The following is a 13,559-nucleotide window of genomic DNA, read 5'->3' as shown; positions in this document are numbered from 1 at the left end:
AATTGTGCACTGTTCTAATAAGTAGCATGATGAATCTCACGCCATTTCGCAGCCCCCCCCAAGCCAGGATGTGACTCATCCCTTTGTTCAGTGCATCCATGCCGTAGCTACTCCCCATTCATTAGTCACTTAGGAGCAGTCCTCGGTTATCAGATAGGCTGTCATGGTATCCCGGTGCTTTTGTTCAAGTCACCCTTATTTTACTTAATAATGGCCCCAAAGGGCAAGAGTGGTGATGTTGGCAATTGAGCTCTGCCAAAAGGAAGCCACGAGGTGCCTCCTTTAAGGAAAAAGGTAAAGTTCTCTGCTTATTAAGGAAAAAGAAAACGTTGTATGCTGAGGTTGCTAAGATCTACAGTAAGAACTAATCTTCTATCCGTGAAATTGCGGAGAAGGAAAAAGAAATTCACGCTCATTTTGCTGTCGCACCTCGAGCTGCAAAAGTTACAGCCACAGTGCATGATAAGTGCTTAGTTAAGATGGAAAAGGCATTACATGTATGGGTTGAAGACATGAACAGAAAACGTGTCCCAATTGATGGCAACGTGTGGCACCAGAAAGTATGAGTCTGTAAAAGACTTCAGCTAGGGATCCCCCAAAAGAAGTGACACCAAGCCATTTGCTGCAAGTGAGGGATGCTCACACAAATTCAGCAATAGGTTCAGACTGAAAAATATAAAAACTACTTGAGAGGCCGCACCTGCGGATGATGAAGCTGCTGCTGTATTTCCAACAGAGCTGAAGAAGTTGACTAGGGTTTGCTCTTTCTGTGGTTTCAGGCATCCACTAGGGGTCCTGGAATGTATCTCCTACTTCCCACCATGAGGGTGGCGGGGCGGGGGTTGGGGGGACTACTATATTATCTAATTTAGGAAACTCAGAGACACCAATGTAAATAATAGCATGGAAACACAACCTGTGTCCCTTGTCATCCAGAATGGCCTTGTCATTTGCTTAGAACTTCAGGATGTACACACCTACCAACCTCAACACTAACTGTCTTTCCTTTCACCCCGGCCATGAACTCCATTGAATCCTATACGAGGGGAATTCAGTGTCTGCACGAAATCACCAGTCCCTCATACCCTTTTCAGCTTCAAAGCCAAATATTTGTCATGAGAAATCTTTTGTTGCTGGTAGATTTTTATATGTGTATGTGAATATGCTCCTGAGCACGTATTCTAGGAAGGAGGGGCGTGGAGAAACTCCATAGATGAATGGCCTAAAGCACAAAGCCCAACTCTTCATTATTCCTGAAACGTTGGGAAAGGGATACTGGTCGGAACCGTGATCCACTAAGCCTGGTGTTAGTTCTCTGAGCATGACAATGGGAAGGATTTATTTTAACGTTTTATTATGAAAGGTGTAAATGTTGGAACGTGGAAAGAGTAGAGCAACAAGGCTTTATAGACCCTCTTCCAGCCTCAGCAATCATCAGTGCAAGACTGACCTCGTTCTGTCTGTGTCCCCCTTGCTTTTTCACCTGCCACTCGGTTATTGTAAAACAAATTTAAATATGTGTGTGTGTGTGTGTATGTGTGTGTATTTTCACATATATATAAACCAAAACATTATATAATTTGTTCTGTAAATACTTAGGTATGTATCTCAAAAAAGAAACTAATCCTTTCATTTCATTACCACAATACCATTAGCATATCTTAACAAACTAGCAATAATCTTTTAATATCATCAAATGTCAGACAAGTGTTTGAATTTCTAATAGTTCTATAAATCTGTGTTTTTAACCCTTACTTAACATCAGAATCCAAATAAGGGTCATGCATTCCAGTAGATTGACATGTCTTGTAAGTGCCTCTTCATCCACAGATTTCTTTTACATTCCCCTCCTCCTCTCCCTGGCACCTTGCAATTTACTTGATGAAGAAATTGGATTCTTTGACCCGTAGGGATTACCACAGTCTGGATTTTCCTGATTGTAGTAGACCTGTGGTGCTATTTAACATGTTCTTCAACCATCTATATTTCCTATAAATTGGTAGTTTGATTTAGGTATTTAATCATATTTACATTTGATTTTTGTGTGCAACACTACCTCTGAGGTTAGATTGTATTCTTTGTGAGGAAATCATAAAGTCCAGTGGCCTCTCTTATTTGTGGTATTAGCAGCCACCAGTGTTTATTGCTTATATTCTCTAGCTAATTGGGAGTTATAAAATGATGGTGTTCCGATCCTATCATTCTTCTTTTATTAGCTGAAATATAAATATTCAAATGTCTCTATTATTTGGTTACCTAGTAAGATAGAAAAATAGGAGAAATGTTTGACTGTTTCCTTTTATTTTCCAGTTTCAAAATAATAAGCGGTTTACTATCATTGTCCAATGGAGGCTAATTAGGATTTTTTTGTTTTGTTTTTAGTATCTTTTTAAACTCATAGCTTTAAACATAGTCGATGTGTTTTGACCCATTTTGTTTATATTTATTGATGGTTGAATCATGCCATCTCTGGCCATTTGGCTCCTTCTCACATGACCCTAGTAGTCTGATGTCATCCAAAAAACAAGGAAGAAAACATATTCCAGGACTGCCCCAAACCTGGAATCAGCCGTTCCTCCAAGACTCTTGGTTTCTCCTAGAGGAAAATGGTTTTTAGAGACCATAATCTGGGCACTTAGGGATGCTCATTGTTTCTGAGTTGGTCATCACCTCTGAGCCTCTTCAGCGGACAGAGGTGGGAAATACATGCTTGTTCTTTGTGGTGAAAACACATCCCGTGTTCAGACTTATACTTTCTATTCAAATTGAAAACTCCAGAGGATTTTATTTAATCTCTTCTTTCTTACATCTGTACCTCCTTTCTCCATGCAGATAATCCTAGTTCTCAATGATGCCATGACCGACAGCATTAGGACCTTACGTAATTGCTCATTAGCTTTATCCTGCATTTCCACAGAGCAGTCTCAAGATCATCCTGCCAACACCAGCAACAACAATGTGATTCTCGCCCAATTATTTAATTGCTGCATAGCTTCCATTGTGTGGAATGACCATATTTTCATCAATCCTCTCTTCTGGACATTTATGCTGTTTCTAATTCAAGAAGGATTTGATGGGCAATCCTGGGAAGCTGGCAGGTTGTGCCTTGACAAGTTTCTGAATACACAGCTTTCATTGGTATAGTGCTCTGCCATTTTTCAGGTACTTCCAAATACATACATTATATCTTATTCTTGAGGATACCCTAAGCATCTCTAAGTTCCTTATTACCTGTTAAGGTTGTTCTCCTATGAATTCAAACAAAATGCTCGTCCTAAACCAGTTTCTGTTTTCAATTTGTGTATTTCCACCATAAATGTACAAAGTGCTTCTAACTAGTGGTGTGACCCTGGGCAAATTGCTTAACTCCCTGAGTCTTCCTTTCCTCATCTATAGAACAGAGATACTTATGCAGAGGGGGCAGAAAGGGGATTAGGCGAAGTGAACCATGTCAACCACTAAAAGTGCCTGACCCACAGTAGACTAGGGCAAATACTTACTATTTCATTTTCTTAATGTTGTTAATATTTTTTATACTCATGTTTAGCATGTTTGGTGAAAAAAAATATCAAATAATTGCATGTAACCTTAGCACTCAGAGATACCTCTATGTTAGTGTATTTTCTTTCTCGGTTTAAGTGTATACGGTGATTATGCGAAGAGGGTGGTTTTATAGCCTGCCTTTTATACTGAACCAAGGGCGTTGGTTAAAAACTAAACTTTTTCTGTAAAGGGCCAGGTAGTTTACATTTTAGCCTTTCTGGCTGATGTGGTCTATGTCACTACTACTCAATTCTGCCTTATAAAAGCAGCTGCACGGTAACAACATAACAATGTAAATAATATAAGTGAGTGAGCATGGCTGTGTTCCAAAAAAAATTTACTTATGGACACAGTTCGATTTTATATAATTTTTCATGAAATATTACTCTTCTTTGGATTCTTTTCAGCCATTTAAACATGGAAAAATTGTTCTTAGCTGGCGGGACTTAAAGAAATAGCCACTGGGCTGGATTTGAGCAGCAAGCCTTGGTTGAAGACCCCTCTATGTGAAAATCATTGAAACTCTTCAAGAAATCCAGAAATGTCAAAAATAAAGGGTTGGGAGTCTTTAGTCTTCAGTTTACATGGGAGAGTGTATTACAGGAGACCTCGTCCTGGTGTGGTAACAGCAACACACCAACCTGCAAAGGGTTGAGAGGTATGGAGTGGACCTAGGAGACGTCAGCCAGTCCCATGATACCCCCACCGCCTTCCCCTTCCTGGCCAGCATTGCCACTTGCACCAGCTACACAGCTGTGATTGAGAGGTTTCCAGATAGGGAAAGGAGGTTAAAAATCCTTAGCAACCCCTGACCAACCAGGACTTGCCCCCAGATGTCCCAACTCACACTGCCCCTGGACAGTTAGTGTGAGGGCTTGGCAGTTACGCCAAGAGCTGGAGAAACTCTGGTCCCCAGAGGAGGGCCGAGGAGCAGGCTCGGGTGGTGTTTCTGCCATACACTTTGTCTAGGCGTGTACATCTAAGCCCTTCCAGCTTGCTCTTCTCAGTTTGCCCATCTGCAAAATGGGAATGGTGACACCTAAGGCCCTACCAGACCTCAGATCAGGAGCTCTGGGTGGCTTCCTCAGCTGGTCACACTGGTTCTCCGAGGCCCCCCGAAGAGGTCAGAATGCTGATGAAGTGTGGGCATGTGCTCTGTTATTAGGGTTCAGTAGCCAGAGGAAGGCCCAGCCAGATTTATGGGTTCATTTGAAATGGAGACTGGGGTTGGGGTCCAGGCTCTGTGTGAGGATTTGTTTTATATGACTGCATGCATTGTTATAGCAAAGTTAATTGCCTGTGTTTGCTTCCTGTGGAAATATTGCACAGGCTACCCTGTCAGCACGAGCCCAGCATTTTCATTTGTGTTTTGCTGATCCATTTGGCTTTTCTGAAAATTTGGGCCAAGACCAAATCTTCCATAAAGGTCTGTGGGCTGTGACCATAGCCCTCAGCTGTTTGCTGTGTTGTTCCAATTTCATAGATTTAGTCTTGTGAGGGGGGAAAAAAAAAAGAAAAATGGGCCATGATTTTTTTTTTAAAGACTCAGTTCTTTATGCTAGGAATTGAAATCTCTATTCTGAACTGTGGGACATCAGAGGATATGCATTGCCACCCACTGGCTATGTGGTCTCAGGGAAGGATCTTCCCCTTTGTACCTTCATTTCCTCATCTGTAAAATGGGGATGATGTCATTTCTTCAACCTTCTAAGGGCCTTTGAGAAATCAGATGAGCTAATAGCCCTGAAAATTCTTTGAATAAGTAAAAGTGCTAGATATGTGGGCATGTGTACTCACAAAACTTAATGGCTTTAGTATTCCCTGAGATCTCATAATTCAAAGCTGGATCAAAAAAGAATTCTCCCAAGAAGACACCTGCTCTTGAAAGGCATTCTTGTGGGGTAGGGAGGAGGAAATGCAGAAAATTATATAGAAGCCAAGTCTTTGAGGCCTGGAGTGTCATCATCCTAAGGAATATGAACTGTTTCACCCTGAAGATCGTAGCAAAGCTTTGAAGGCTTTGAGCTAGGAGAGGGTGAGTCAGATCGTGGTGGGCAGAGAGAGCCGGAGCCAAGAGACAGCTGAATCTTGGGGCATGTGGCCTAAAGTGTTGCTGGCGGGTTTTGGAGGACAGACTGAAGCCACAGGAGGCACTGGGAACCTACGGCTTCCTTGCAGGGCATTCACCTCTTTCCAGAGCCTCCACCAGCTGCAGGAGGGAGAAGATGGCCGGTGCCGCGGCCACCATGCTTAATTTTAAAAGTCTTAGAATATCCAAGGATGTCGCAAGGACTGTGTCACTAGATCCATTCAGTCCATCTGTCTCCCCCTCTATCCATTTCATGAACATCCCTTCTGTCATTCAAGTTGGGAGGCCTTGACCTGTGGGCTATAAAGTTCTATACTGAGGGAAATTGCAAAGGAAATAGAAGGCCCCAATGGCTTTTTGCCACTAGGCAGAGCCTGTCTAAGAGCACATCATTCTTTACAAACAAAACAAAACAAGCCTAAGAAAACACTTCATTGAGATTGGATTGGATTGGAAATCTGTTCATCAAATTGATTGACAGTTGAATGGGGTGGACTGACCCAGCCTGTTGGCTTTGTTCCCTGCAGGTTCTCAGGTGGACTTCCTAGCTATCCAAGCTCCATTATTTTCCTGACCTACAGTAGCTGTTGGGATGCCCCACCCCACCCTGTATCTGCAGTGTGTGAGCCTCCAGGACCTCTAGATATAAAAATTCTTTGAGGGAAGTAGGCATTTGGTCTTCTTTTCCTTTCATAAGTCCCTACAACACTAAAATAATGCTTGGCACGTGGCTAGGCTTTTAAAAAAAATACTTCCTTGACAACTCAGCTCAGAATTATAACACTCTCAGCTCTACCTATCATTGAAAGTGGGGAAGGAACGATTTCTCCCTTGGATTTTCACTTTGAAAAATCTTACCAAACAACCTTAAGGAGAACATTCAGTAGGTGATCAATAAATACTGGTTAAATTAAATTTCTACAGTATGCCAATTCAGTAAAATTTGGAATACCCATAAGGTCCAGATGTTCTAAACTCTGGGAATACACAGATCCATAGGAGGACCCCTTCCCTTAAGCAGACCTCAATCTAAGTTATCAAATCTCTACTTGGCCATCATGTGTGTGTGGAATGATCAAAAAGTAACCTTGAGACCAAAATGAGGTCAGGATAACACAAGAGCTGAAAAATATACTCTCAAGTCTATACCCACCTGGAGCAAAAAAGAAGCCTTTAGTCCAATGGTTTTATTATCACCTAAACTTAAAGGTTTAAAAACAACTCGATTAAGGAATACAAGGCTTCTAACATTTGCATTGTTTAAATACCAGAGCCCAGTGGAGCACATGTTTATGTTCACCCTCATTTACCCAGAAGTTGAGGCCTTCTAGCCTGGTGACAGCTGTTCATCTTTGCCCCAGTGGTGGAGGTGGTAGCATTGTGTGCCGGTATCACAAGACTGCACCAAGTTTCCTGATATTAATCCTTGATTGGAGGGCATTTCCTGGTAGACTTCCCATGCCAGACATATTTTAATACGGAATGCCCCGGCTCTGCTTGCTCCAAAAGTTACTCATTTTACCCGGTGGGTGGTTTTATTTAGGGAAGATGATCCACAGAAGGGGGGATGCATTTTGAAAAGAACAAATCAGTTGTTTGTGGTTGGGTTCTGTTTATTGCCACACAAACTGGTAGTTCCTGGAGAGAAGGCACTGAGAACTAAATTCCACAATGTCCTCATCGAGCCTTCAGAGTATAGAATTTCTTGCACCAAGCCCCTTGGCCTTGAAAAGGGAATGAAAAACACCTAAGTTAATGGCCCTAGTATTTGGGTAGGTAAAAGGCAATGTGCAAAGCTGTCTTTGAAGCGACCCTTCTCTAAGGGTAGAGGTTGAACAGCATCAATATGCTATGCCCTTTGGTCAGAGGCAAATGCTAATTCACTGTTACACTCTCTTACGACTAGAATACCACAGTACATGGAAAGATGCCACCATGTCCTGCTTAGAAGGACAAAGAAATCCAAATGGGGGCTTCTCACTTAAGATCCACATGATCCTAGGTTTGCCATCCAAAGCTGCATCCATGAGGACAAGCCCCTACTATCTTTGACTCAAATGCATGTCCACATAGCATGTGGTATCTTTTCTATTGCCTCTTTTGTGTTTATTAAGCAGACACTGACTCAAGATCCACATCAAGTCTTAACCACTGTGCAGTCCCTCCGTCTGTCCTCCTGCAGGGCCCACGTTGAAAAAAAAGTTCATTTCCCTAGGCCTCAGCTAACCATGCCTAAGGTCTAAAGACCTTTGGTGGAAGATATTCAAGAGTCTCTTGAAAGGTGAGACTCAGGGATCTTCTAGGCTACTTTCTTTGATATAGACTTGCTGCTTTTGACTTCCCAAGGGCCCCAGGGAACCCTCAGAGGTTTACTAGGTAGGGCCTTCCTTCTGGTATGAAATACAAGTTGTACACCACCTGTGAGGTGAGAAACCAAAGCCTGTGTCACCCTAGGTGACCTCTCTGTTGCCATCACCGACAACGCTGGTAGCACATGGTGAGCAGTGGCTGCATCTACCACTAGGATGACTCAGGTTAGGACCCGGGACAGGGCTCTTAAGGTTTCTGCTGACCACACATCGAGGGCTTTGGCTCAGCCCTACGACATTAACTCCCCTCAAACCCCAACTCAAGGACAGTGGAAAGCACCATGCTGCAAGGGAAGAGCGTGAACTTGGGGCCATACAGTTCTGGATTCACATTCTGGCTCTGCCCTAGAGCAAGTCACTTAACCTTTTAGAGTTTTTGTATCCTCATTTGTAAAATGGGTTTGTTTAAACCTAAGCACTGATTCAGAGCAAACAACAACAGCAACTAAAATAATATAGCTGGACTCTGCTTGCCTTTCCTCCTCCCCCAGGACCCTTCGGACTGTGGTCTTACCTGCTTGCCATCTCTGGCAAGGATAGCCACACCATGAAGGCCAGCGATGATTTCTACCTTGCATGGACGTAATTTCTGTAGTGCTTCCATTATATTTCCTCGTTGAATTTGTGTGATAGGGCTGGAAAAGGGTGGAGTCAAGACCTGAACCCAAGCTTTGGGCTTCCAGCCCAGTTCCCCTTTCACACCCCCCACAGCAACATCCCATTCTGCCCTACAGCCTTGTCTTCCTCCAAGGGACTCTATGGGACCCCGATAGTTCCCAAAATCTGCATGCTGTTCCAGGAAGCTCAGGGATGGAGGGCAGAGACAAGGCACATACACCCATAAAAAGAAAAGGACACTTGAAATCACAAGAGGGATTCTTGGCAGCCATGTAGTGCTCCAGCTGAGAGGTCTCCATCCCAGAGGATGGTCTAAAGCTGGGAAATGAGATCCTAGCTGCTTTAGGAGCCCACAGCAGAGAGGAGACATAAGGGCATTTTTAAGTAGTTCAGCTGCTCCAGCAAGCCCGGGGCCCAAGGCCTCACGCATTTGTCTGATTACCTTCCCAATGCTTGTGAGCATCACTGTGTTTTTTTCTGAAAATAGAGGAGACTTCCAAAGGAGGATCATCCCAGCAAAGCATCGATTTGTGGCAGGTGGGCTTCTGAGAGAGCTCGCACTGCTCACTCCTTCCGGCACCCACATGTGTCATGGACCCTACCAATTCCAGCTGTGTTTGCTTCCACTTTAGCCTCCCAGGCAATCCAAGCTCCCTCTCCAGGCCCAAGGAGCTGAATGAGGTGGGACAAGAGACTCCCTTCTGAGAAATGTGGTTGAGAAGGTCAGTATGACTTAGAGCCTTAGCGCATCAGTTTCTCAACCTGTGGAGAACCTTCCTCACCCTGGAGTGGGTGCCTCCCCCGTGTCAGGAACACAAATGTGGATCCTGGTAGTGTGCTTGTTCATATCTCTTTTTTTAGGATGAGAGAGGGAGAAAGAGGGAGAAAAGGGAAGCGAAGGAAGGAGGGAGGAAGAGAAGGCGAGAGGGAGAGAGGGGAAAGAATAAAAGAAGGACAGAGAGGAAGAAAAAGAGGGAGGGAGAAAGATACAACCAGGAAAAAAAGAAAAAGAAAGAAAAGAAACAAGACAAGAAAAAAAAAAAAAAGCAAAGAGCAAACTTCTTTTTCGCAAGCCCCTCGGGAATTCCCTTGGAGGGGCCAGTGCCTCTCTTGCTCTTTGTAGATGCTGGATATACATTCCCCTTTAAGACTGGTTGTCTGCAGAGCAGGGGAAACAAACCAGAACCCCCCATAAATCAATAGAGGTCACTGCCAAGAGCTTTGTACACTTGCTGTCCCTGGCAGTGATAAACTCATTGCATTTGGGTACTGGCCAAAGACCCTGAGTCCTATCTTAATTCTCATTCCCAGAAAAACCTCAGAGCTCCATTCACCCACCCCATTTACTGTCTTTGTGTTTCCAAGACAAAGCTGGCCAGAAGGAAGGAACAGAGTTCCATAACTGGGTACATCAAAGGCTCCACTTCTTTGCCTGGGGGAGGAAAGGAGGGTGGAGGAGCCATGGGTCTGTAGACTGTGGGAAAGGAAGGCCCAGCCGCGAGGGGCCTGAAGTCACAGCCCTGCAGGGGGCACAGGAGACCTGCAGAGGTTTCTGGACCCTGTTTTTCCGGGACCATGCCTTGCATCTGCTCTGGTTGCTTTGCTTGGTTGTTCCCTCGCCACGTAACTTGAGCCTGTCCTAATGATCGCCAAGGGCTAGCAACAGGGTTGGCAGAGGAAGATCACATTGTGCGACCCGCCTTCAACAGCTCAGTTCCCAGTCCCTGCTTTCTTCCCGCACCATCGCCACCTTGGTTCTGGCTTTGAAGGTGGCCATGTGACCTGGGGAGGGTGGTGCCCAAACTGCTCCTCTGGCCCACATCGCCCCCTTCCCAGGGAGTAGACCGCCATTGTCTGCTGCTCCTCCCTCCCTGCCCCTGGACTGTCCTCTTCGCCCTGGGTGACCAAACTAAACAGCAGCACGACTGTACGGTCCCACCCTCAATTTCCATTTCCATCTGCTAAGATCTTCCTTCCTTGATGAGGACCCTCCTGGCTGATAGACAGCAATTCCCCACCTCTGGCAGGGTAGGTCCCCCCATTTACACCCATTCACACCCATCCACAACACTCTCTACTTGCACTTCTTTGTAGCCCTTAGCTCCAATATCCCTCCATATTTACAAAAGCAAGGTGCAACTCTACTAGTGGGAACGGGCCCACTGCAAGGAGCAAAACAAAATTACCCAGTGACGAGGGCCTGAGACAACTTTAACAGTAGTAGTCAATGATCTGTAAGCATCAGTCTTGCCCAATAGAGTCTAAGCTTCACAACAGCAGGGACCTTATCTGTCTTTTCAGGCTGTAATCAATGCCTGACACAGTGCCTGGCACCTAGTAGGTGCTCTATAAATAATTGCTGAATATTTTTATGATTAAACGTTTAGGCATCTGTTTTAGCCTGCTCTGTTTTTAATTGATACATTCTTTCTTTTAATGGGCTAGGCTTTTCCTGCCCATGATGAGCCTGGAGGAACTGACTGGACGAGGGGTGCGATCCTTTGCCGAGTCCAGCAAGGTTGGACTAGGAGGGGCCTCCTTACTCCTCTTGGGGTAAGGGGGCATTTTGTGAGACTCACCTGGGAAGTTAAGACTCCTCTGAGAAGTCAGAACAAGAAGCAGGGACCTGTCGCCTTGGACAGGGATTTAGAGAAGGTCCAGGCATGACTGACAGGCCTCTCCAGATGGTTCCAGAGCCACCTGGCTATGTTGGCCAGACAGAAGTGATGCCTGGGGCACGACTAAGGAGACGGTGAGTCATTTTTACTCGGGTTAACATTTGTGCCTAAGATTTCAACGTTAGGACCATTTAACACAACAAAAAAAATGCAAACAAAGACCATGATCCCTTAGTCTGGGCTCTGAGACCATCAAGGATGAGCCAAAAGGGATGCTGTCATTGGACTTGCTGGGAGCCGAGTGTGACCTCCACTCCCCTTCCCGATACAGAGAGCAGGAATCGATCCAGCTGTAAACCAAAACAAGCATCAAGCCTGCAAACTTGCTGAACCTTAAATTCAAACGCGCGTTTCAGTGAACCAAGAAACAATGTAAGTTCCACTAACATTTGACCCTGGGTTGGATGCTATGCATATATGAGATAAAAACATATTGTTCCCTCGAGGAACTTAAAACTGGAGTGGGCTGGATTTTTGTCTGAAATTTGCAGAAAAACACTTGGTGAGGCATGTTCTCACTAAATGTATTAAATCAGAACACATCTGGATTATCAAAGTAGGCTCAGATCCAAGCCACTATTTAATTTCGCTTGGCTCCTTGCAGTGAGCTCATTCCCATTCGTAGGGTTGCACCCTGCTTTTGTAAATATGAGGAAGAATGAAGCTGATGCCAAAATAGGTCCACTTATGGTCCAACTGAAGATGGGTGGAGCGGAATTCACATGTGGCCAAGGGCTTTCTTGCTTTCGGCTTTCCCTTTCTTTTGCTGTGAAGAGGGAGAGGATCTTGATAAGCCCTTGTCATGCCCCAGCTTCCCTGGGATGTGCTAGCAGTTTGGGCAGGTATCTCTAAAATGTGCCTCCCACCCCTCCCCTGGGAAGAGTAGCCGAGGAAGAGGTCCTTCATGACCAGTCCAGCGCTCAGCTGAGCACCGTTTCCTCGCTGACCAGCTCTCCATTCTCCTGAGCCCTGGGCTCTTGTTTAATTTCATTGGATGAACTATGAGAGGGCATCAGGGGAGACGCTTGCTTACCAGGCCAGCCTCTGCCTGATAATTCCACCTCCTTCTCACAGGTCCTCTCTTGGGACAGCCAGGCTTCCCTGTGCAGCAGAGCTAGATTCCATTTCAACTGACAAGTAACCCTTTTTCAGTAGACAAATTCCCTCCTTTAATGAACCAGGCTTTCTCTGCCTTTCGTGAGGACAGATCTTTTCAGAAAGGACCAGGAGGCAATAGGGATTAACTGGAAGTCAGGGGTGAAATTTGTTGCTAAGCCCAGGATGCAAATACCGCTAGGAGCCCAGGAGAAGGGCAGGCAGCGTGCCACAGCCTCTGCCCTCCTGGATGGGAGCCTCAGCCCCAGCGTATCTGCCCACGTACCCCATGCTCTGGTTCCAAGGGCACCCTTCCAGGACGAGATGGTGGCCTTGACATACACAACTGACCCAATTGTATCGTTGCATGTTGAGTTTTTTAATTAAACTTTTTATTTTGAGATGCTGCTTGATTCACATGTGGTTGAAAGAAATAATGCAGAGATATACCATTTGTCCAGTTTCCCCTAACAGTAACACCTGCAGAACTATAGCACAACGTCATAGCCATGATATCGACATTGCTACATCCACTGAATTTATCAGATTTCCCAATTTTACTTGTACTCACATGTAATGTGTGTGTATTTAGTTAGGTACAACTCAATCACATGTGTAAGATGTGTCAAGATACAGAGCTATTCCACCACAAGAATCCTTCCCATTGTCTTTTTAACCACACCTCCCTCCCCTCTCCTCTGTTCTCCCATCCCTAACCTCTGGCAACCACTAATCTGTTGTCTGTTTCTATAACTTGTCATTTCAAGAATGTTATATCAATGGAATCATACAGTACATAGCCTTCTGGGGCCTTTTCACGCGTCCTAATTCCCTGAGATTCATTCAAGTGGTTGGGTGCATCAATAGTTTATCCCTTCTTATTGCTCTGCCTGTGGTTTACTTATTAAGCAATACTGCACCCTAACTTGGCACCAAGGACAATACTCAAAGATCTTTTATTCTAAGACATAAGATATGTTTTTTCTGGTATTTCAGAATGGGACAAAAACAAAACAAAACAAAAACATGGTGCAAGTTTTCCTAGGGACACACAAGCATACCTCAGTCTGTCTGTTTTTTCCCTAAAATAGCGGCTGATTGGGTGGCAATTACATTTTAGCATCAGCTCACAGTTGCCTCTTGTATCTTCCGTCCCCTCCTCCCCAG

At 44.8% G+C, this 13,559-nt stretch overlaps 1 protein-coding gene across 1 annotated transcript in view; it reads left to right on the top strand.

Annotated features, from left to right (window-relative positions):
* RGS6 (regulator of G protein signaling 6) overlaps positions 1-13,559 on the top strand; it is a 456,413-nt gene that overhangs the window by 418,245 nt on the left and 24,609 nt on the right. The gene's annotated exons all lie outside the window — the stretch shown is intronic.

Source organism: Pteronotus mesoamericanus, unplaced genomic scaffold (assembly GCF_021234165.1).
Source record: "Pteronotus mesoamericanus isolate MK-2021 breed Mesoamerican mustached bat unplaced genomic scaffold, CSHL_Meso_final contig_182, whole genome shotgun sequence".
NCBI classification, from domain to species: Eukaryota; Metazoa; Chordata; class Mammalia; order Chiroptera; family Mormoopidae; genus Pteronotus; species Pteronotus mesoamericanus.
Note: the sequence above shows the minus strand (reverse complement) of the source record. Positions and strands in the feature narration are given on the sequence as shown.